Below are 26,629 nucleotides of genomic sequence, written 5' to 3' on the forward strand. Positions count from 1 at the left end.
GCAACCCCTCGCCACACACACACACACACACACACACACACACACACACACACACACACACACACACACACACACACACACACACACACACACACACACACACACACACACACACACACACACACACACACACACACACACACACACACACACACACACACACACACACACACACACACACACACACTCAAGCCCACTCGTAAAGGTAAAGGATTGTGACACATCTTGAGCCCATACTCGAACGGTAAGAGAGGGGATAGATGAAGGTGAGGAGAGGAGGAGGAGCAGTGAAGACCAGAATGGGCTACTGTAGAACCATGAATATAAAGGAGGAATCAGAAAGAGGGAGAAAATGTGAAATGGATGAAGAATGAAACACAGATAGGGGATCAGCTGAAAACAATGGACAGAATGAAGAGAGGGGGTTTTATTAAAATGCGCTAACCTTCTTGTTCGCCCATTCCTTTGCATTTTTAGTGGAAACCCTCCGATGAAAGAGCGAGAGAGAGGGGAATTCAGAAGAGAGCTGAACTGAGCTGAGCATGAAATAGCCATGAAGTGTCAAGTGCTGGCCTCCTCTCCAGAGAAACAAGGGAGAGATAAGAAGGTCCCAGCATGTGTTTTCTGTGTGTGTTTCTGTGTAAGTCCACATTTGTGCTAGTGTAACGGGGGGTTTTTTCTACATAAAGATAATGCCTCGGACCTAAGCTGCCAGAGTGCAATACACAAGCTGCTTGTAAGATGACATGTCACATTTTGTGTTACATTTTTTATAACCTCCACCCAAGAAGGACCTTGTGAATACAAATTCCTGAAGTTATGAGATACACATTGTGAGATTGTGTCCATCCCCCCTCACACTAGCACTGTTAATGCATGCTATGCAGGGTTTTGTCTTGACTGGGTAATAGTTTTTCCCGATGTCCGGTCGGTCTGCCAGTGGACGAGTGGCATGCAGCAGGCTTATACTTAAACTGTGATTTCTGAATAAGATTATTCTTTAACCATATAGAAGAAACCATTACTGTTTCATTTGTTGTTTGAGGTGCTATATAGGACTCAGCAGCTTCAAGACATGAAGAAACTATTATTTTCCGCTTCGTTCTAATTATTTTCACCGGCCAGAGGTTTTGGCAGGAAGTAAAGTTAGCTCCCTTATACTATATTTTTCTAGAAAAACCCCTGCTGAAGCACTGGGCCTGGCGTTTGGGAAACAAACATAACAACAGTTCTTCATCTGGACCTTGAAATTCCTTCAATTTCTTAAAAAAAACTAAATTGCTTACTGCATACAAAACATTCTGCATAAAGTACTGCACACTTATGTAATGCATACCTATACCAACAGCTCTAATTGCCAATATTTGGCAGTAAATAACAAAATACAAACAAAATCTTGCTAATGTATCCGGATATATGTCACACAAACTGTACACAATATGCACACCATGCACAAATACTGCTGTTGTTGGTATACCAATCAACGACACAACGCACAGAATGGGTCGGCATGAAAAGGGATAAATCACACACTAAAGAAACAACCAGGTGGCCAAGACCTTTGACCCCAATGCTGTGCAGAGGAGGCGGGATGAAGTAATGGAGGAAGATTGAAAGGGTTGTGAGAAAAAATATGTTGGGGGGGGGGAGAGAGAGCAGCGGACAATTCAAATGGGGAGAAGGACACCTCTCGTTGTTATCCATTGTTCCTATCCTGCTCTGTGCTGCTATTACGTTGACCCATTGCTTTTGCTAAAGTAGGCCAATGGCTTTGGTTGCTGTGTGTTGTCGGCAGCAGAGAGAAATGGTGGAGACACTCACAAAACATGGTCACACCTTAAACATACATCAACAGAACACTGAAGGGGCCTTTTAAAATGTCTTGTATATGAAAATACCATTTAAGGTGCGTTTGTTTCAACAGGAATAATGTGTTAAAGCGTAATTGCATCAATCACTATTGGCTGTGCATCTGTGCTACAAGCATCAGCCTCTACCATTTAGTGCTTCATTGCTACCACAGCATGGAATTAAGAACCAGGCTCCAGAATTTGAGTTATTTATTGATCTCATTATTTATCAATACAAAGAAACTGTACAGAAACCTGTTTTGTTGGCTTTTGTCCCTGCTTGTCACTGCACACTGTAACTGTTATTCCTCCTTCTGTACACTACTGCTGCTTGTGTCGAAACGTGTAAAATGTGAAAAGATGCCACTCAGCAAGTGTTCTGGGAATTTTGGCAAAGATTCATTGTATGTATTTTGTCAAATCTGCAAAGTTGGTGGCCAAAAGGCTCAATGCCATCCTTTAATTTAATATCACAGAGTCTTCTCTTCTCAGTTAACAGTATTTCTTAAACGGTTTCCACCTATTTCCCCAATTGCTCAACAACATTAGCAATAACCTCCTGAATTACAGTCAACAACCTGTATATTGTTTCTGTAAAACCATTAATGACATTGATTTTCTGCCCGTTTTCTTTCATCTCAGTTGAAATTGTGTAAACATCCTGCAATTCTAAATTTACAATTTATTTTACTGAACCCATTATCAACAATTACGTAAATAAACTAAATTATCAATATTTGCTTTGTCTTCCCTCATACTCTGTTTGTTCTTATACCCCGGGAAAAGCAATGCACTGTATTTTGTAAATAACCCACATAATCTATTTGTATGTAACCCACATAACAAAGTCTGTGTAGAGAGGATGTTGAGCTGGATGAGCGGCTCAAAAACAGCAGACTTTTACCCAGGAGACCGCTGTTTGTGTCCAGTGTGAAACCAGAAGGCAGTATTGACATATTTGTTAAATTCCATGATTATGTAACACCACTTTTATGGTTAAATTAACTTAAACCACAACATTTCCCTTAACCCTCAGAGTAATTGTGCTGCATAAAGTTAAGCATGCATTTCAAACTGTCATATACTAACACAGAATTTTTTCTAAACCTTATAAAGAACTAATTAACAGGTTATGCAATACTGAAGGTGCCCTGATTTTTATTTTATTTTTTTCGAGGGGAATCCGCGCAAGAAATAACACATTTGATTTGTTTTAAATATCATACAGCTGCTTCCTTTTCCCTGTGATAAGCATTCTGGTTTTGCTTGGCTGGTCTTTAATTTGTGTTGACAGGAAGTGGTTGTCTATTTTAGTGATGAGGTCACATTGGTGTTAATGTGTCACACAGGTGGGATGGTGAAGTACGGGAATTCCTGTCAGCGTTGACTTTAACACTCCCATCTGGGACCTCACTCTAAACTTAAACACTCTTATTTACATGCACTGAATTATTTACGTGCTCGCCCACACCCTCTCTCTAGCCCTCTCGAATCATAAATGTCTCTCTTGGTTTTGTTTCCACCTCTCTTCGTAACTCCACTTAACTATCATATTTTCCCTCTCTATTTTTCCGCCAGTTGGCGAGTAAAGTTGCTCCTTTACTATATTTTCTAGAACCTGCTGAAGACTGGGCCTGGCTTTGGGCAAAAACATAACAACGTTCTTCTGAATCAGGACCTAGAATGTCCTCAATTCTTAAAAAACTAATTCTTTACTGCAAAAAAACATTCTGCATAATACATGCAACTTTGTATCCAACTATACCAACAGTTAATTGCCAATAATTGGATAATAACATAATTTATAAATAAAATCTTTAGCTAATGTCCGGATTATGTCACACAATACTGTACACATATCACCATGCACAAATACTGCTGAAGTGGTATACCAATCAACGACCAACGCTAAATTTGTCGATAAAAGGGATAATCACACACTAAGAACAACAGGTGGCCAGACATTGCCATGCTGTGCAGAGGCGAATGATGAAGTAATGGAGAAATTGAAAGGGTGTGAGCAAAATCTTGGGGGAGAAGACAGCGCATCAATGGGGAAGGACACCTCCTTTATCTTGTTTCTACCGACTTGTCTGCTATACGTGACTTGCTTTGCTAAAGTGGCAAGGCTTTTGCATGTTTCGCAGCAGAGAATGGTGGAGACATCACATAACATGGTCCACCTAAACTACACAACAAACACTGAAGGGGCTATTTAAAATAGTCGTTGTATAAAGGAAATCCCATTTAGGTGCGTTTGTTTCAACAGAATATTGTTAAAGCTGTATTGATCAATCACTTTGGGGCACAGAGCTACTAGCATCAGCCTCACCATTTGTGCTCATTGCTACCACACTTAAGGAATTAAGACCAGGCTCCGTAATTTGATTATTATTGATCCTCATACTTATGAAGACAAAGAAAAATCAGAAACTGTTTGTTGGCTTGTCCTGCTTTCATCACACGTAACTGTTATCTCCTTCTGTAACTACTGGCTTGTGCGAAACGTGTAAAAGTGAAAGATGCCACTCAGGCAAGTATTCTGGAAATTTTGCAAGATTCATTTGTTATTTCTTCATCTGCAAAGTTGATGCAAAAGGCTCAATGCATCTTTAATTTAATATCACAGGTCTTCTCTCCAGTTAACAGTATTCTTAACGGTTTTCCCTATTTCCCAATTGCCAACAATACAATCCTCTGAATTACAGTCAACACTGTATTGTTTCTGTAAACCTATGACATGATTTCTGCGCCTTTTCTTCCAGTGAAATTTTCAACTCCTCAATCAAAGATTTCTATGTTGAATTTACTGAACCCTGGATCAACATTACGTAAATAAACTAAATTATCAAATCTGCTTGTCTTCCTCTACTCGTTTGTTCTTATCCGGGAAAGCATTGCACTGTATTTTGTAAAAACCACACATTCATTTGTATGTACCCACTACTAAGTCTGTGAAGAGAGGATGTTGCTGATGACGCTCAAAAATCAGCAGACTTTTACCCTGGAACCGCTTCTTTGTCCTGTTACACCGATGCAGTATGACATATTTGTTCAAATTCCATGATTATGTAACACCACTTTTATGTAATTAACTTAACCACAACATGTCCTTAACCAGAGTATGTGTTTTTGCATAAATAAGCATGCATTTTCAAACTGTCATATACTAACGACAGTATTTTTTCTAAAACTTATAAGAACTATTAACAGGTTATCAATACTGAAGGGCCCTGATTTATATATTTTTCCGAGGAATCCGTCGCTAGAATACACTTTATCCTTAGTTTAAATATCAACGTGCCCTTTCCCTGTGAACATTACTGGTTTTGCTTGGTGGTCTAATGTTTGACAGGAAGTGGTTGTTATTTTAAGTGATGAGGCCATTGGGTTATGTGTTCACACAGTGGATGGTGAATGTACGGGATTTCTGTCAGCTTGACTTAACACTCCCATCTGGGTCCCACTCTAAACTTAATCATCTTTTTACTGCACTGAATTTTTACGTGTCGCACACCTTCTCTGACCCCACGGATCGTAAAGTCTTCTTGGTTTTGTCACCTCCTTGCTCTTAACAGTATCTACCTCTCAACTTATATTATTCATATCTCCCTCTACTATCTTCCTTATTAAAGCTCCTTCCTATTCATCTTTCACCGGCAAACACATCTTTCAATTAGACAAGAGTTAGCTTCCTGGAATCAGCCCTCAGCAGATGTCCACCTTGTCTCCTTTCTCAAAAACAGACAGTCTCTGCCATTAATGCAGCAGTACATTGTCCAATCAACATTGATTAATACATTATATAATCATTAATTTATAAAGTAATAATCTTTACTCTGTCCCAGGGATGTCTTGGTACAAATTATTTCTTCGATTACGCACAAACCGAAGTGCTCCTTTACGAGCATCGCTTAATTTTTATCCAAGGTAATGACTAAGTCAAAGGCCAGAAATTCATTTTGCAGATCTCAATGATGATCTATTGCATGGTCATCCATCTTTGAAAGCCTGGGGAACACGTAACACTGCCTTAATTTGTTTCTAACAAAAATGTCCCAGACTGTGTATTGAGGTGAGCGGAGGTATTAGCATGTTAGCTAATCAGACGTTTGATGATATTGACTGAACAGCTAGCTAGATAAAAAAAAAAAAGAGGATATTTCAAATACAAATACGTTTCATGAAAGGAAACACATTGTGTGTCTTTAGTTAAGTCAAATATTTACTGTATATAACACACCAAGTTGCCATATATTCTCCTGATGAAAATGTATCTTAACTCACTACCAAGGTGAAGTCGTCATGAGGGTTAGCAACGACCTCTCCTAGATGAATGAATGGTGTCACTTCTTTGGTAGTTAAATTGCCACAGGTATTTGTCTTTACAACAATATAATTAGCCTTCTGTTCAGGTTTGCTCTCTCTCGCCACACAGCTTTGATAATGCAGAACAAAACATCTCCATCTCTTCCCGCAGACACGAATTACGCTAGCTTTGATAATTAGCTAAGGCAGATAAATCAGTTAAAAAGCTAATCCTAGTAAATCCGCGGTGTTGTCTTCTCTTGCAGCTTCGAGCAGAGGTAGGTAGCAGGAAGCTGGGTTATTCCAGGAGAAGACTGAAGGTCAAACTGAGGTGGAGGAGAGGAGAGTGAGAGAGAGAAGCTAAACAGAGATGGAGATGAGGGATCCCAGGGACTCACGAGAGAGAAGGATCAAAGGCAGTGTGCCGTATCATGGAGTGGAGGAATACTCTTGATGTAAGAGACAAAAGGAGGTTTTGAAAGCTCCAAAGGAGGAAGGATGGAGCACAGCTTGAAGGACTAGAAAGTAATGGTAAAAGCCTCAAAAACTGTTATTGAGATAGAGGCATTCACTGAGGTTTATGTCACTGACACATGCACTGTGAACAAAGAGTCTGTCACGGCGTCGATTCTGAGCCCAGTTTTATCCTCGGCTGCAGGCTGACATTTTAAACACATTTTATGCAGTCTCAGCTAACCCAGCACAACATTATGAATCCTGCCGTATTATTTAAGCTCTTATTGAGTCCAATGAAAACAGACATCCATAAAATGAATTGTGAAATAAAACTGTAAAATGGGGCTAAGTTATCCCTAAAGGAAAATATAATTTTAATATTTACACTTAGATTTTTCGCTCAACGCAGTGAATTACATTTTCTTATACTGCAAATGATGCAGTAGTTTGTGAATGTTGTCTGCATAGCATTCTTCCTTAGATGGAGCCATGAATAAGTAAACATGCAGACATAAAATGGTTCAGTTCGTTGCAGGGTTGTTAGTCATTCAGTACCTCCATTGTTAATTTACAATGCATCGCCTAACACAAAAAAACAGCACAGCAGAAATCCCCTTTTAGTTCCTTTTTTGGAGATTTTCACCCCATTATTATAAATATGCCTCATAAGTGAATTTCACCAGTTCCCTCCAACTACTTATAATGCCATCTCACTTTTACTGAGCCACAAGCCTTGATGCTAGTGACGCTGTTTCATGCTCAGGTGCTCGTTTAGATGAATCATTCTTGTCTCACTTGCTGTGTGTGTGTGTTTGTGTGTGTGTGTTACATAACTTCAGTAACAGAAAGGCTGCTGTGGATGTTCAAATAGAAAAGACTCAAGGTGAGATTCACAGAGTGATGAGTTGAACATTTTGAGCCCACACAATTATTCCAGCTTGTCTCAATGCAATTGACCAAAAGGATATCTCTGTGCAGGAGACAAAAGGAGCGGACTATCATAAAACTGAACTGTCTAGCGGTAATGAACTCTGTCCTACATTAACAAATATGGCGAACAAAGGAAGAGATGAGGAAGCAGGCAATTAGTGTGCTGTAGTGTACTATTTGTTTTAATCTAAGCAGGATTTTCTTTGATAAATTAAATTAAAGCAGTTAGGTTAAGGAGTCCTTTGAGCTTAATACTCTTGAGTCTCGTAAAAGAAAAATGAAAATGTAAAATGCAAATTATTGGTAAATAATTCAGAAAAGTCATTCAGAAAGTGTTTCACTTTATCATATTTTATATTTTCAACACCTTGTTGTTTTATAAATCATGCTGTCTCATGCTGCACAGATTTTTAATAGTACTGCCATTTCTAATCCAATACTTTTTGGACTGTTTATTTATCCTTATAATTATATTTGCGCCTAAAACTTTCAATTTCTTTATTCACAAGACCGGATTTTTCCACAGGGAAAGTTTTGGATTTAAACTTGATAGTGAAACCAGAGAACCCGAGAGAGGCAGACCGAGTGACACCAACAAAGAAAAGAAGACAGCCAACTAGAACGGAGAGTTTAAACAAATCAAGAAACAGACAGTCAGAAAGAAAGTTATGTGGAAGGTTCGGAGGATAATTGAAAGAAAGAAAAAAGGTAACAGGGAAGAGAGACATGCTGTGACTGCGTCAGAGAGGCCGTTCTACACTATCAGCAATGGGCTCCCTCAGGAGTGGTTAAATGCATTAGGCCTGTCCACCGGAAAGCAGTGAAGTGATTAGCTCTACTTCGGCTTATAGACGGGAACTAGTCGAGATTCTGCACACATCCTGCAGATACACAAAAACTGGTGGATGTGCTGATTAGTAATAAACTGATAAGACAGCACTTGACACTATTGACCATTAGGAATTCATATACCTAAACACACATCTTTAATGAATACTCAACTGCGCCCTCTTAATTTCGGCGTGCGCCCTCATACCAAAATGCAGGTTCTCCCACGTAATATTTTAAAGAGATACTACAAAACAATAGTTCTGTTCGTCAACAACTGTATAATAACTCCAAAAATATGAAAATCGTGTCAGACGGCATAGACAGCTTTGTTTTTACAGAGCTCAGATGTCGTTGTATACGGGTGCCAAATAATTGCGCTCATATTATAGTTTTGCTCGAAAAATCCCTGGGATCTGATCTGAACTAGAGGTGGACAACACAGAGATTCCAGGTCAGTTTTCATGTATCACAACACATTTGTCTGCAAGGCATTGTACTGATCTGTGAGTATTATTCATCACAGGTTTTAAAGACCAACAGGCATGACGTCATGCGACTGAGGGCCAACTAGTTCCGTTAACAAACACATTTTCAACCTTGGCAACACAAACTAGCTACTTCATCTATGAAACAAGCAAGGTTATGCCAACAGTAAACACAACTATTGTATTGAAAAGTATTCAGACTGGCTACTAAAAATCAACATCATATTAATATTAAAAACAAGGGGTCCCTCAAAGTGATGAAGCAAAAACAGCAGTAAAAGTAATCAGAGCTCTCAGCGTTGCAACCACATTCTCGTGAACATATATGTCATTGTCTATTCATCATCCCTAATTGTCTCACCAAGCACTCAGGACCCATGGCAGTCTGGGGCATGTGGGCGTGCGCTCTGCTTGCCCTGTCAGTAATCCATGGATGGCTGTAGGCAAAACAGCATCCAAAATTCAATTACCCCAGACTTGGCAGAGAAAACGGTCGAGCAATGACCTTACATAAATGTCAAACTACATGAGTCTGGTTTAATTTTACATAATATTGAAATCTCGCAGAAGAGCATATAAATCATAAAGCTACTTGTCAAAAGAGCCCACGGTAGACGACTACTACCATAGTCAGGCTGTACATTTGATGGGGTGCAATCTCAGCTCCATGATTTAACATATGTTAAGTCCTTCTGCCCTGCATGTCAGTGAATGCTATAAGTACTAACTGATGCAGCAGAAATGCAATGCAATTCTGGTTATATAATCGAACCTAGTCAGCATTTTATTGCAATTCCTTTGAGAAGTAAATATATGAAAATATTAGGTGAGATTAAAAAGGGTTTTTCTGTAAAGGCTAAAATCCCAAACTTCCCTCCAGAGGGAGTTTCTCTCCCACATCCTCCCCAGTCTGAAACGCATTTGTTTGATTCCGTAACTTAGTGACGTCAATATATAACAGTCTTGCTTCTATTGGCTAGTGCTCATTGCACGTCAAAGGCTAAGGGGAGGGACATTTTAAGAGGATGATACAACAGATGTGGCCATCTAACCAATCAGAGCAGACTGGGCTCTGGTTTCAGACAGAGGAGAAAAATAAAGACCTTTCTGAACATTAAAGCATGGAGACATGTCCCCGGTAGAGATACAGAATACAATTATGAAACCTGAAAATGAGCATAATATGTCCTCTTTAAATCTAGTCCCGCCTCATGAAGTTTATTCAGATTTGACCTGCCGATACTGCTCAGCTGAATCCTGTATTTGTTTTACCATTCAAGAAGCCCCAAATTCAGAGTACATTTGAACAAATAGTCACCCTTGTACAGTATAAACACACCTGAGGTCAGGATTTATGTACATAAATGTCAAATACATTTTCAAAATGCACACATTAACACCCATAATCCAGTATGACTGCGTGAAATCATCCTCAAAGGCCGGAGCGGAAATACCCTTTGAAGATCCCCAAAGGCGCACATTAGGCTCCTATATGTCACGCTGCTCTTTGACATACGAGACATCACGGTGGCAGCAGAACATGCAAAGAAAGCCATAAGATGATATGTACACATATATGTACACATTGTTTAATAATCACGTATAAGCAGAGTTTAACACGTAGTTATAATGTTACTCGGCTTGCAAAGGGCGAAGGAGACATCACACACAGACACTGCTGCCGAGCGCCACAATGAAAAGCAGACGCAATTATCAAAGGAAAGATTCACCTGCTGATCTTCAAAGGTCTCCCCTCATTTTAAATCCATCTCTCATTCCTCTCTGAATCTCAACCTCTCAAGCCGTCCGTCAGTTCTGATGTGTCTCTCTTCATCTGCCTCACAATCCATGCCGTCTTTTTCTTCTTCCTTTGTCTTTTGCTTGCCACTCTCAGTGTGATAGCTCTTTGCACCTTGGTAGGTTTTCTTTTCAATAAGCAGCAGGGCTGATGACATTAATCACATTGCCACTGCTTATTTAGAAGAGATGTGGCTGGGGATAACGACCCATTTGATATCGCCTTCCCTGTCTCGCTATGCTTCTCTTTCTCACTAGTATTTAGTCAGAGCCTACTGTGCCTTCCTGCTGCCACATGTTTCTGTTGTCTCTGTCCCTCTTTAAGGCCTTTCATTTGAGGCTGTAATCTCTTCTCCCTACTTTACCGATAAGCCTGCTTTTGACGCAGTATGCCCTCTTGAATATATTTTCTAAAATGTACTTGTGGTCTGTTAGGAAAGTCTGTGAATTACTCTGACTCACAATTTTTTAAATGCAGATAAACTAGGTGAAGCATGCTTTGATTTTTAATATGGAAATGTGATTCAACTAGAAGAGCCACTAATCTGCACCTTCGGGTGCTGAAGAAATAAATGGCCACTTGAGGCTGGCTGCAAAAGCGAGTCAATCACAACGGACCCTATGTTGAAGTGGCCATCTAAACAGCAGAAATTAACATGTTTACTACCTGGTGCAACGAAGGGTTTTGTTTCTCTTAAGCCAACGGCTGTTAGGCTCAAAGTGAGTCATTTAGGGTGTAAACGACAAGATGGCAAAAGCATCACGGATACAAGAGCCATATTAAATACTGAATGTGTTTCATGTTTGTATAATGTCTTTAAGACACATCCATAAATGGGTTTCAAATTATTTTAGGGGCTCTGTAGATGCATCAATATATCTTATAACAAATTGAAATCACTATCAACTATCAGTGCACATTTTTAAACAAGAGCTAAAGACTCATTTCTTTAGATAAGCGACGCACTCCTTTTAAATGGTCTTTTAGTCTTTATTATTTACCTACTTTTATATTGTTTTATTGGTCTTAAAGCGTTTTAATTTGTATTATTTATGTAACAGTTTTAATAGCAGCATTCCTTTTAAGTTGGTCTTTTAAAAAGTGTATTGTTTATTACCATATTACCATACATTTGCTAGAAAGTATCATCTGTTAAAATGTTATACTTTGTTGCTATGCTGCATGTATTGGAATTGGTCTTAAACATCTGTTCTTGTTGTTTGTTTTTAACTTGTGATGTATGCCTTTCTGTAAAGCCTAGACCAGACCAACTGCAGCAACCCCAGATCATAGCACTGCCCCCCACAGGCTTGTGACCTTTTTTTTTGGCCGGGCTGTGTATATGTAATGTAGAAGTCCATCGTTGTATCACCTCTACCAGCAAATTCAATTCAACTCGACTGAGCTTTAGAGTACCTTTCATGCGTTTGCTAAGAGGTTCACCACAACAACTTAAAGGTGGCATAATATCAGTGTTGTGTTTCTAAATTGTTTCTGATGCAACAACATTTAAAAAGCTTATTGCAGGTTTACACCTACACAGATTCCTCCGTCCAGGAGAGGAGCATATCAGTCCAGAGCACTCTTTAATCGCTAAACAGTATGATTGTAATGCTGGTGGTAGTTGTGGGTGCCTGCTAGCTTAGATTAGATGAACAGAGAGGTACTTAAAAGATCAGAAAGAGAAGGCTAGTCACAAACGTGGCCTTGGCTAAGTTTACTCTTTGGGCTTGAGTCAATTATAAAAGATAGAGAATACTGTATATAATTGTCTGTTCTGATCTGACTTTGAAGCAGTACTAAAATATGATCAGGGAAGGGACATAAATCACTCACTACAGCAACAGTGCGAATCATTTTCAACTCTCCCTGCTCACATTGTTCTCAACCTTTTAGTGTTTCAGGGTCGTCTCCTTTTCACACGCCTTGTGAAGTTTTCCCCTCTCCTCCTAACGTACCTTCGTCTGCAGCTCTCTCTAACAAGCCACGCAGACTAAAAGGCAGAGGGGGGAGAGAACTAACTATTCACAAAAGTTTCTCTATGAAGCTAAAAATACTAATGCCTCTGCGCCATCTCATTACTCAGTAGGCTTGCAGATGCAACTACACTCATGAAGAGATCGGGCGTCAGACTGAGCAAGATGTCGGCTTAATAAGAGCAATAACTTCATTATTTCAAAAGGATTGTGCCTGTTGGCATTCAGTTACATATCAGAGCTATGAAGATTAAAGCTTGATGTGACTGCAGCGATAGAGAATGACCTTTGTCTTTTTATGATGACGGCCCATGTGGAAACACATTAATCCCTCCTCAACGCTATATGCACCCACACACACACACAGTCTTGTCAAAATGTGTGTGTGTGTGTGTGTGTGTGTGTGTGTGTGTGTGTGTGTGTGTGTGTGTGTGTGTGTGTGTGTGTGAGAGAAAATCGGCATCGTTTTAGCCCGAAACGCTGGGTAGTAATGAATCATTTTATGAGTGTCAGCCTAATTGACTCATTGACTGGTATAGAATCATGACTGTAGGGTGAAATGACTTGTGTAAGTTAATGTGTGTGTATCTGTGTGTGTGAGCAAGTAAATGAATGTTCATGTGTGTTTCTCATCCTGACATTTTGTACAAGTCCTCATTATGATTTAACCCAATTAAAGGGTATTTTGTTTTGAAAATTCTAAATTAATGTGTAGTAAAACAACATCGTGTATGCCTCCTAATCTATTTTGCTGCTGCCCATACTTTTGGTTAAAAGAGACATCCCTGGTGTATTTGTATGTCCTTACACAATCACATAGAGCCTCCCAAACCTGGGTTCACAAATAGTGTGTGTGTGTGTTTGTGTGTGTGTGTGTGTGTGTGTGTGTGTGTGTGTGTGTGTGTGTGTGTGTGTGTGTGTGTGTGTGTAGGCAGCAGTGAGTGCCCCAGGATGCTCACTGCCCCAGGGATGTGAGATATCGTCAAAAATAGAGAGCTTTCATAGTGTAGTTCACTGCTTGTGTCTGCATCCACAACAGATTAAATTGCCTTCCCTCCTTCCTTAATTGCCTGCTCCAGTTGTTAATAATAAGAATAATAATATATTACACTGCGCTGGAACCCGCACTTAAGGAGCAACTTGTCTCTCATTGTGCCATTTAAGTACACCATTAGTCAGTACATCCATTTATCCATCCATCCATCCATCCATCCATCCATAATGCTATGTGTTGTTCTAAATTGCCCTTACTTCTGTCAGGGTGTGTGTGTGTGTGTGTGTGTGTGTGTGTGTGTGTGTTTGTGTGTGTGTGTGTGTGTGTGTGTGTGTGTGTAAGCGAGTGACAGATGGTCTCTGGTCATTTTCCCAGTAGAGTATACACTCTACAGATGCTGCCGCCAAGCAAGGTGTCAGCAGTAGTTTCCTCTCTCTCTTGTTTTCTCAAGATATCCCATATGTTATGTAATAATCATTGTCCTCAATGACCTTAAAAGCGTCAGGCCACTCTAGTTGCAAGAAACAACAACATATGTATTCCCCACTTACACATCATAGTATGGTTTTCCATGCAAATGTCTTTTGTTTGTAATTGGAAGTAACTCACCTGGAAATATTGTCATAGTTACCCAATATCCTTTGCTGCTCACTGCTTTTCGTATGACTATTTATTCCACAGTAAGCTATTTTTACATACACATAACTGATATGATAAAGTAAAAGGGAAGTCAATATGACATGAGAAATATTTAACTAGAAGCTAACAGATGGCTAGCTTTAGCACCAGTAAAGCTAATTAAAAAAAAGGGGGAAAAAATATGTCTTGGTGTTCATGACCCCGAAAATGTTATTTCAATTTAACCAAATTAAGTTAATTAATGTCAGCGATTGTGCTAAGCTACTGTGAGCTAACAAAGAGTTTCATGTTAACAATACAGACATAACCGTGGCTCAATCTTCTCATCTAAAGATCTGCAAGAAAGCTAAAATGTCCAATTATTCGTTTAACTAAGGGCTTGTTGGGATTTTCGACTTTAAGTTTAGATCGGTCCAAAGGAAGAAAGTGCAATTTAATGAGCTGTAGAAGTGAATTAAAGCATGGATGAATCGATAAAATTTGTGCTGCCATGATTGCTCACTCCATGGCTCCATCACACTCCATGTTCTGAAAACACACACAGATGATCTACTACTGTAATTTCCCCCAAATGCCTCCTTGGATCCAGTTTAGCAGCACAGCTTTTAACCCTGAAGAAAGCCTGTGGCTGAGATGTCAGTCTCAATAAGCGTCAGGCTATAACAGAGAACAGCATGTGGATTTTGATGTGCTCGTCTCAAAACCCCCCTTGTGTCTGCACTTCTACCTAAGGGTGTGCATCCACATGCAGACCTTTCTACACGCTCACCTCGGTGCGGTTCACCCAGCCGTAAACACTTAATATGCGGCTCTGCCATGCAACAAGAATGGCTCCCTGAGACTCAGCCTGTAGTCTCTCCCTCTGTCTCATCCGGGCAGAAAAGGGACGCACGCACTTAATAGAATTCATAAAACAAAGAATGGATTGATTGGTAAATGAGGCGTGTGAGGGGGGCCAGCGTAGAAATTAATTATTAGAGCGGCACAGTCCCGGCTTGTGATCAACAAGCGTGGACCTGTAGAGCCTTCTGCGTGCGTGCGTGTGTTTCCAATTAAATGCAGTGAAATTGAGAGGCCTGGCCTGTACGAATCTAATTACCAGAATCCTAGGGGGGAAAAGGACAGAGAGACTTCAATGTGTCAAACCACTTTTTACGAAGTGTGTGTGTGTGTGTGTGTGTGTGTGTGTGTGTGTGTGTGTGTGTGTGTGTGTGTGTGTGTGTGTGTGTGTGTGTGTGTGTGTGTGTGTGTGTGTGTGTGTGTGTTTGTGATTTAGACTGTTTATGCCAGCCTCTTGACATCGTTTTCACTTTCTGCCTGTGTGTGTGTCCGTGTTCAGTTGCTTTATGAGTGGTCGGGGCTAATGAATAAGGAAGACGGAGAGGTGCTCAAAGGAACCGCGGCGTCATCACCATCAACAACCACAATGGCTCCATATGTCTGTCAGCCCCCGCTCTTGGGCCCTCAGAAAACACGACCGGCTTTAAAGAGAGAGATCAGACAGGTAGAGCGGGAGGAAGAGAGTGATAGGTGAAGGGAGGACAGGCAAAACAAAGCAGACAGCCTCACAATTTAGCTGTTTCATGCCAAATTATGCCTTAGACTGATGCTGGAGAACAGCCAGCTTCTACTGTAGAATAGACACAGACTATTTCAAAGACTCCCTCCCGACAAACGTGAAAAAAACACAAGTTGTAACTTAGAGTGTCTAAAATTTGACGAAAATCATGCATAAATATAAACTTTTAAATGAGAAAACCTGAGCACTAAAAGTGTTCTCAAATATATAATGTAAAACACTCTACTAAATAAATAAATACTAAATGCAACTGTTTGCTACAGCCTACTCCATGTTCTCAAAAGATCCTTTTTAAATGATTTACCGCTGTACTGAATTTTTACATTCAAGGTTTTTGAATGAAGCATGCCTGTGAATGTCTGTCGCCATATTTTATGATATCTTTATATAAAATGATATAAAAAGTGATATATGAACGCCACAACTATCTGCAGCGGTGCACTTACAGATAAAGGGTGTAGCGTCAAAACTCCCTATGAGTTATGCTGCTGATAGACTTAAACTAAGAGTCAGAGTTAGAGTTCATGGTGTTTAATAAAGACACAAAACATCCATATCCAAGTCCGGACAACACGATCAACAGTAATTCACCCTCTCCTCTTCTTCATACGCAAAACCAGCATCCCACAGGTGACCTAAATACCAATCAACCACACCCATGTGACAATTGCGGGAAATGATAACAGAAGAATTAAACGTGGTGCAAACAGAAATTAAGCATCAAGCAATGGCAAAACAATCATTTTGGCTCCTACATACGGGAAAAACTAATGATTGGACATTCAAAGTTAAAAGTAAAGCTGCACATATGAATATCGATTTATTTTATTGACGTAGCTTCGAGATTTAAAACCTCTCTAAACATTTTATCACTTTACCTTACACACTGATTTAGTATGGCATGAGTCTGCACTGTCACTCATGGAATGCAAACTAATGATAAACATCACATCCTTTTTTTCTACGGCTTAAAAATGTCAGCACATACACAAACGCACGTATACCACGACCTCCAGGCTTCTCCGTTCCAAACTCCGTCAATGTCATCCACAGCTGATGTTATACCACAGAAATGACTAATATTTCATCACTCCACATCATTATTATCATTGATTAATGTATTGGTACATGTCAGCAAGGGAGCAGAATTCAAATGTCACCAGAAGGATGACTTTAGTGCCGAACAAACTAGCTGAGTGTGATTTCACCCGCCAAATACTTTGACACACTATAAGGGGAGGGAATATTGGAAATTACTTAAAGAAGCCCAATAAACAAAACAAGTACCTATAGGTATTTTGAATGATCGATTGAAAGGCATGACTCTAAAACCCTTAAATCTGTCACTACTATTGAACGGTCTCTTTGACAATTTACGGCAAGCTATAATTCACACACATGGTCACACACCCCCACGGACCACGATCAATCACATTTATGAACAAATAGACAGAATAAAGCCTGACATTTACAGCTCTGCAGCCCTGTGTGTGTGTGTGTGTGTGTGTGTGTGTGTGTGTGTGTGTGTGTGTGTGTGTGTGTGTGTGTGTGTGTGTGTGTGTGTGTGTGTGTGTGTGTGTGTGTGTGTGTGTGTGTGTGTCCTATGATGACAAAGAAGCAGAGATAGAGAAATGAGATGAGATGGTTTTTGATTTGATTTATTTGGTAACGATGGTAATGATAATTATAATTAATGTGACAGTAATGCTGCTGATGAATGGGATGATGACAGGGACTGAAATGATGATGTTTACTTGTGATGATGATGACAAAGGGGATGCTGATGAGGAAAATGTCCAGTGTGATCATGCTACTGTTTTTAGTCATGATGATCTGGAATGTAATTATATAAGCCTAAATGAAGAAAGCAATATGTTCTTCTTGCAGCGGCACTAGCTGGACAGGTTGCAGGAGAAAAGAGTTGTTGAGTTGAACGGCGAAGAGGGGAGGGAGTGAGTGGGAATTGTATAACGGGCTACAAGCCAAAAGCAAGTTTACTTTGGACTCCCCTCCTATTAGATGTCTTTCTCATCTGCATGCACAAACACACACACCCTCCGGCTACAGTCAATGTTCACACCCTTATTTTACAAGCTCCTCATAGAGAGGATATGAGTGTAACCACATATCAACAGCAGGAATGATAATAAAGCATGACCTGCCGTGATTCAATAGCAGCCTAATGTTTATCTGACTGCATAATGTAAAATCAATCAATCCAATCACTGCAGTTGATGCCAGTTCAATGTCATGTCTGATGAAAAATCAAGCACGTCAACGAACTGCAGGGAGTTAGAAAATAAGGGTATATGGGCTGACATGTACAGTATGGAGAAGAAAAATAAGGGTTTGGGGTTTCTTGGATCTGTAGCTGCATAAGATTCTTTAGACTGCCTGTACATAGATAGATCAGATAGCTGTTTTCTGCACAACTAGAATCGTCCAATCAAACGTCTCCCTGAGTCTCCTGAATGCTAAAGGCTGATGCTGTTTAACAGACCGTCCAAATCTGTCTGGCCTGATGCTGTAAACTCTGACGGAGTTGCTGAACTTGTTAAAAAAAATAGGACAAAATGTTAAATGCTGAATATCGTGATGCTAAAATGTGGCAGCAATTTGGAAAAGTGCGTCCACATTACCCTTTTTAAGAGCCAAATGAACAGCAACAAGCTTTTCTGTTGGTGTTATTTACATGCATGGATTCTGTCTCTCTGTTTTAGTGTTTCAAGCAGGGCAGGGCTAAACTCCTCCTCCACACACACTTAATGTTTTTGTTTTAACGCTATTGAAACACTATAATATAAAACGAATATTCAGTGCAGTTTACATAAAATGCATAGTTTTTTATTTGACAATTATATTCATACGCTTGATTGAAAAATGTGTTTAAATCATTAAAAAAATACCTAATTATGGCCCAACCTGGCCAAAATAGGAAAAATTCAGAAGTTCCTTGATAATCTCCAGATATTACTTGTTGTTGGAGAGCCTATCATGTTATTTATAGGTGTGGATTTATTCTAAGAAGAAATCTTAACCTGCATTTTATCAATCTGTAGATCATGAAGACGATCAGAAGAGCTACAGTCTTGTCGTCCAAGAACCCACAAGTCATTTACCATGATTTACACTATTTATGCTGTCATTAATTTGGCATGAATCATATCTTTTAGATTGGTCATCTTGAAGATTTTTTCCGAGTCATGATTGATAATAACAGTACTTACTCTTCTTCTACATTACTCTACATGTCCCTCACAAGTGCTAAACGATCCATGAATCATGCAATCAACCGTGCAGAACAGCAACAGACAATGAGGAAGTGTCACTCTGACTTTAAAGACAGGGTCGAAAATCTCCATGGCAGGGGCTCAGTTTGTTCACGTCGGCGAGCAGCGAGCAGAGTGGGGTTGACCGACAGGATGTGGTGTCCGTCAAAATGGCTTAGTGACGGTAGAGCGGGCCTGAGATGGCTTTCCTTACTGGTGTCTGCCCTGACAGGTGACAAAACAGCTGCAGCAGAGGCACGCCAAGACACCACATGTTAGTCTGAGTGTGTCGGAGAGATCAAGAAGGAGAAGGTATCTGTGAGTGCAATTGTGTGTGTGTGGTGTGTGTGTGTGTGTGTGTGTGTGTGTGGTGTGTCAGAGACAGTTTAGTGATAAGCAAACAGACTCGGATTCAATAAAAAAAACATCAGGTGTTGCTGACAACAAAGGAATGTTTTTGGGGTCTTACCATACACCAATCGTACAACCTCATATGTAGAATTTGAATGAATGGTAACAGAGGATTGAAAAGTCATCATCCACATTACGTTTAATGAAAAATATGTCTGTCTTTGGTACAGTTTTGTGTCTTGGATTATGAACAGGTTGTTTAATGTTGGTTTGTCAGATTCACAAAAAGGGAGTTTGGCGTGTGCGACGTTTTTAGTCAGGTTAGTAGGTATTGAGGTGAGCAAGTGTGAGGTTGGATGTTTCTGGGGCAATGGACAAACTGAGTTGCCTTCTGGGGATGTTGTGATCCATTTTCAACCAAACACTGATGAGGGTGGCAGTGGTGGGGTAGCATACTCACTTTAATACACACTATATTTCTCTAAAACCACTCTGTTTGGGAAACTCATTCTAAATACCTCAACTGTAAGCTTCTGTATTAATAAGTGCTGATATTTACCATAATATGAAAAACACATTTGTATTGAGAAGACTGATACCACTCTCGCATCTTTGTGGTAAAGATGAGCTATTCACCATTAGCATGTTAGCTTAGCTTAGGATAAAGACACGTGACGGAAAGCCAGGCTGTGGCAAAAGGTTAAAAAGTCTGCTTACAGACACCTTTAAATCTCACCTGTTCATAGGTCATATGCATTTTTACTAAAATGTCTCCTGTTTCAACTATTTGTGCCAAACAAAGCTGACTGGCTGGCAATATTTTTGAAAGTCTGCTGCACATTTTCCACTCAAGACATATTTACGCTATTTAAAGCTCAGTGCTTACATTCTCATATTCTGTACAATTAGATACATACCATGAAGTTTCTTAATAAATCAGGACAATGACATCTTTATGGATACTGTACATATTCTGTTATCTGCTTACACAGTATTATAAAGTGTCATGGGCAAGTCTCACAAAATCCAACATTTTATTTACAGAACAAACCGCAGCTTAAGCAGCAACAACGATCACCTGTCGTGAATTCAGAAGACTTGACAATAATCCATGACACCACAAACACATCACTCTAAGTACATACACCTCCACTCCCTGCTGTGCAGCATACAATCAACTATAATTGGGGATGTTGTTTGATGGGGCGACTGCCGCTTGTCAACAGAGATTAGCTGCAGGTGTGTGTGTGAGTTTGTGTGCAGGAGGGGGTTGTAAAAATTGCTGCACCTGAGCACACTGAGGGAGAGCACCTGGATTAAATGTGACACTCTTAGGACACATCGTGTGCACTCACATGAAGGAAGTCCAAATGTAAACAAGGGAAACAACAAAGAAGCACACATTGTGTTCTCTTTTGGCTCCAATTGATTCATCATTGCGGCAAATATATCAGCACCCTTATTCATATTGTATACCAGCACTATTATGCCTGCTGAATGACTTTTGTGTGAGGCCAATGCAGAAGAATATATGTCACATTGTTATTTAAGTGTATTTATATAATTCCAATACAGCAATAAGTACACTGCTGGTTCACCAGGTATGACAGCAACTACTATCGTTCTTGACCTGAGAGTGAGGCAATCATCAAATGGAGAATATGATGCATATCTATGTCTGTTTCAGGCTTTAGCTGAAAATAAAGCACTCTGAATAGGAGCACAAAAACAACCAAGCTGAGCCAGGAAAAAGCTTGAAGTCCAGATGAATCCAACCTCGCCTATCGTATCATCTGTTGCTTTCAAAGTGGTTAAAGAAAGGGCAGCTGCTGCTCTTTCATAAGGGGCGACAGGGAGCATCCTGATTGGCCGAGGCCATACCTGTAACTTTGCATCAGTGAATTATGCATTTTTGTAAGTATCCTATTATAATTTATTGTCCATTGTTGAAATGTATTTCCCAAATGCCTCCTAAAATACTATCTTTGTTAAGCCAACGATATAACATTTTGTATTTTTGTTGAACATTGTGAGAGGCATTTATACAGTTTTCTGTAGGTGTCTATCCCTCGGGACGAGTGCCATCCTCAAACATCTTTTTGCACATGTAGTCATAGTCGCCAAGACTGTGCCCTATGCCACAAACATAGACATGTAGTTGTTTTTGTATTTTATTCACTGGGACGGTCTGTTTAAACTCTTGTTATAGCTGTAAAATTGCTACTGAAGTAAATATGACCCGAGCAGCTGTATCTGTGTTGTAGTAAATTACATAAAATGATATCTTTGTGAGTTGTTTATACCATTTTGTTGGCCCTGTATTTTTTTTCTTTGATCTCCCATTTTACGCTTCTTTGCATGCAATCTGTCGTGTACAGACACACAAACACCCCTATGGTCCCTCACACACACACACACCTTTGGTCACAATCACGTTCAGTATGAAACAATAGCAGAGCCTCTCGGTGAGTGTACACGAGTCAACAGCCTTGGCTGCTGGTGGCATTCTCAGTGACTCATATTTCCAGGAAGAACAATAGAGAGAGAAAGAGAGAAAAGGAGGGGTATGAAGTTAAGACCACTGAGATTTATAACACTAATACTTCAACCAGGCCAGTAAAACAACCTGTGAGCATTGTTTCAAACTATTATTTGTAGTATATTTTTCCAGTAGAGGTGTGGATACATTTTGACTATGAATTGAAGGACACACTTTTTACTTGTGATATATTTTGCAGGACAGTGGCGGACTTAAACTTAAAAGCAGATGTGTTATCTAATCGCTCATATCGCTTAAGACGTCTTTCTCTCGCAAATTACATTTCTCTTTCTTTTGTGTTGTCTGCGTCTTACTCTCTCTGCTTGCGTTTGTCCCTGCACCCGTCACATTTCCTCTCTCTTTGTTCACCATCCTAGAATATCGACGGTCACAGCTACCAAACCTCTTCTTTACTCTCCCTCCCTCCCTCGGTCTGTCCCTCTCTCCCTCACTGTCTTCCTCTGGCCTTCACAGGAAGCTCTCAAGACGCAGTATGTGGCTGCCCTCTCCTCACAGTTGCCTAAACCGATCGTTTCACATAACTGAATAATACCAGCATTCACCGCAGACCCACTCCCATTCGCACAGGGTTCCTCTCTCCCTGTGCTCCCTCCAGCCGTGTCATTTTCATCCTTTCTTTTCTTTCTTTCTGTCCCCACTCACATCTCCCTTGAACCCTAACCCTGCAGTTCTCCTAATTCTCTTCTTTTAGATTAGTTTTCACATCTTCCCTCGTTCCAATTTCTCCTTTTCTTGTGTTTATATCCCTAGAACATATTTTTGTCTTCTCTCTATTTCCTTTTCTTTAAATCTGTTTTCATATTTTCTCTCTTCTGCTTTTCATTCCATCTCATTTTCTATACACACACCCTTTCCTTCTATTTGCACCACCCCCTGTTACTTTCAGGTCATTGTGAGTTGCTGCTACAAAAGAACCATAAATGCCCTCTCTCTGCCCCCTACAGTGAACCACAATACTAGAGGCCAGACCTGACGTCCGTGTGTGTGTGTGTGTGTGTGTGTGTGTGTGTGTGTGTGTGTGTGTGTGTGTGTGTGTGTGTGTGTGTGTCTCTGTGTGTGTGTGTGTGTGTACATACGCAAGGAAGTATACACGTATGAGAGTGCCACTGCATTACTAAACTGCAGGTCTGCCTTGAACCTGGTTAAAAAAAAATCTTCTCATGTGCAGACATTTTTGCAACTCTCCCTGCAGCGTTTGCTCTTTTAACAGCAGCACCAAATATGTTAACTTTATGCTTTTGGCTTCCAAAGATCGCAACCCTGAAACAGCCAGCAAGAAGGACTCGATGACATCAGCTGCTGAACATCCTATCCAGTGTAACTCAGTGTGAATGGCACTCAGATTAATACAAAATAAGAAATGTGATCATCCCTGGTGGATACTGATACCAAAATGATACCCCCCCCACCCCCCGAGTCGATATAAACCAGCATAACTGCGTCTTTTTTAATGAAAACTTGACTGTCGGACATAAGTGTAACCCTTTGAACCTTTGATACTAGCATCAATCAACATGACAAGTGCTAGAGGCAGTAGAGGTTAAACCTCTGCCGAAAGCTAACGTCAATAGAAGGGAGGGGAGGGGGACGGATATGAATGATCAGGCTTATTTATGCTTTGTTCCAAGGATCAGAGTTCAATTAAAACAACTGCCAGCTGCCTCTCATTGTGCAGCTCCAAGGCATTTCATTATAGCCAGGCCTTAAGAGTGAGCTCAGCATTAGCAGGAATTCTTCCATTACCAGCATGGACACAAGAGATTCATATGGGATGGCAGATTGGAGGTCCATTTCTCTATAAATTGGACTAATACAGGGGCAATGTGAGTGTCTGTGAGTGCAATCCAATTATATTACAAAGTAGAGCTTAACATGGCAGTTTTATTCGGAGTCACTTACAATGGGTGCAGCAGGAGTGAGCATACATTTTGAGAAAAGTTGTTTTTAAAACACTGGCAAGAGTCAAGGTTAGTCTGCCTGTTGCTTTACCCTAAAACATGTGTGGTAGAGAAAGGAAGTATAGGGTTGACAGATCATCTAGCATTTACATCTAGAAACTTCTATTTCAATCTGCGTTAGATGCAAGACACACAATGAGATATGACAGCAAATTTGTCCCAAGAGGAGAAGAGAGGAAATGAAAGGAGAAGAGGAGAGGAGAAGAGAGGGGGTGGTCACTCCAGTGAGATCACGCTCATGGTCTGATCTGATGTTTGTTCCACTGTAACTGTAACTCACACATGTTCTTGGAAAGAAATCAATAAAGAAAGAAAAGAAAAAATGTCACAATTCATTTTGTCACTGTTGATTTTAGGCTGCATCAGGTAAGGTGATTTATTTGTCCCCAAACCTAATGCAGTAGGCCTTCACCAACTTTGTGTGCGTCAGTGACAAAAGACTGTTCAGCACCATGGACAGCGTCAACACATTGAACTGAACTACAGAAACGCATAAAGCACTGTCTGAGCATAGCCACACGGTGACCATATTGGCAGAAAAAAACGTTGTATTAAAAACAAATAAAGCTGCAAAATATAGAATTACAGTGTTAATAAGTATCAAAAACTGCCGATTTGTTTTTGTAACACTGTTATAAAAGCTTCAGCGAGGTATTTTTAACGGCAACTTGTTTTTAGAGAACAGTTCCCAACATCTGAAGGTATAAACTGCAGCAGATTTTCAATTGTCTGATCGGTGAGGCTACAGGTCTAACAAAAAGCAACACCTCTGTCTCAACGGTGCGCTCAGCTTTAAAAGAAACTAACACATTAGGACTTAGGTAATTAAATCAAGATTTGAAGCGAAAAGAAGCCAAACTTACCTTGACTGACATTAAAAAAGGTGTGTCCAGGATTCACTGAACAAAACAGCCGAGGTTTCGCCTTCTCTGAGACACCTGGCCGGTGAACACCATGGAGTATCAGTATCCACTGGCCATTTATGGAATCGGTACACACGGAGGCATTTGCGAGAAAAAAGCAAGAACGTCGTAGAGATGCTGCGGTGCAAAGCCCGGCTCCGCGATACAAAATTGGGTTGCGCGTTGCGACTGTGTGCGGTGCGCACTGGTCTCCAATGGACTCACATTTCCAGAAAGCCAAAAGGAAACCAAATGGTAATTCTCAGAGTGTTTTTAACCAGCCAAGTTTTCTTTGGGGAATCCTAAACGACCATTGCGAGGCGGTAAATGCCAAAGATAACCAATATATTGAGTTCCACTTTAAGCTGTATGCGCGAAGGAATTTGGGAACACTTTTTTTTAAACCACGGTCACGTTGACTGAGCACACTGCAAAAAATCCCAAAGGAAAAAAAAAATTTGTCCGATCTAACATGTCTTCTTTTTTTCCATTTTCCAAATTGGCACGAAGAACATATCACATCTTCTCAGAGCATTCCGACAAAAAAAAAGAAAGAAAAATCAGAGCTCAACTTTGTTATTCCCAGACGTTGTATCCAAAAGGCGTGCCCGTTTTCAACCCCAATTGCAACAGTTAATCACCTGCAGGCTAAAAAAAAAAACATGTTCTACGAGGAACGGTTCTCCTTCATCATACCTCACGATGGAGTGGCGCCTCTGTGCAGCCAGCCTCTTCATCCAGCCAAAATATCCCACGGAGGTTTACCCAAGGATTGTTTCACAAAAACAACAACCAATGCCTAAAAAATGTCATCCACTCTGAACATTCAGATGCTCAGAAAAAGTTGCTCGTTTGTTATTATTCCCACGGTCCATGGGTTTATTAATTTATCTCCGGCGCGTCAAAACCTCTTCTTGTGGTTCAATTCTCAGCAAAGAGTTGTGAGAAAGACAGAGAGAGAGAGAGCGAGAGAGCGAGAGAGCGAGAGAGAGAAGGGAGAGCGAGAGTGTGAGGGGGAGAAAAAAAAAAGAGCGAGAGAGAGAGCGATTCACATTTAGGGTAATGGGCGACAATAAGCTGCTGAACCAAGAACACACTGCTGATTGGGGGGCATGCTCCTCATTAAATAGCGGACACTGATTTATTTAGTCCCACCCGAAGGTGCTTGTGTTACAGCAGTAAATCACTCTCTAAATTGAATTTAATTCAATTGAGTGATACACTATATAGACAGGGGAGGAAGAAGAACTGCGGGAGAGACAATCTGTGGGAAAATGGTGCGACAGATTTAATATTTGATAAGGGATGATTAGGAAACCCTCAACACCAGTTCACACCAGCATAGTGATTTGAGACACATATGTAACATGAGTACACACACACACACACACACACGGTGTATAATCTGGTTGAGCGTTTCCTGTCTTCATGAGATCGGACAAGCGAACCCACCATCGCAGCGTGAACGCGAAAGACTTCACGCATGGACAACTTCGCCTCAAACACCACGGGGCGGTGGAAGTGTGTGTGTGTGTGTGTGTGTGTGTGTGTGTGTGTGTGTGTGTGTGTGTGTGTGTGTGTGTGTGTGTGTGTGTGTGTGTGTGTGTGTGTGTGTGTGTGTGTGTGACGAAGCAACTGCGGATCATATTGGCAAGTGGGTGTCTGTGATACCTTGGCATATGAGAAACTAAAGAAGTGTTTGTTGCATTAGCAGCAAAAACTCGAGTCTAGTAGAGAGAGAGA

The 26,629-nt window shown here is 40.4% G+C and overlaps 1 protein-coding gene across 1 annotated transcript in view; it reads right to left on the reverse strand.

Moving 5' to 3' along the window:
• The window catches only part of cacna1ia (calcium voltage-gated channel subunit alpha1 Ia), a 140,652-nt gene extending 115,578 nt beyond the window's left edge, over positions 1 to 25,074 (reverse strand). The window contains exon 1 of the mRNA XM_063904518.1: positions 24,848 to 25,074. The gene's annotated coding sequence lies outside the window, so the exon portion shown is untranslated. The remainder of the gene's footprint in view (positions 1 to 24,847) is intronic.
• Positions 25,075 to 26,629: the final 1,555 nt, after the last annotated feature.

The sequence above is a fragment of the Eleginops maclovinus genome, chromosome 16, assembly GCF_036324505.1.
Source record: "Eleginops maclovinus isolate JMC-PN-2008 ecotype Puerto Natales chromosome 16, JC_Emac_rtc_rv5, whole genome shotgun sequence".
NCBI classification, from domain to species: domain Eukaryota; kingdom Metazoa; phylum Chordata; class Actinopteri; order Perciformes; family Eleginopidae; genus Eleginops; species Eleginops maclovinus.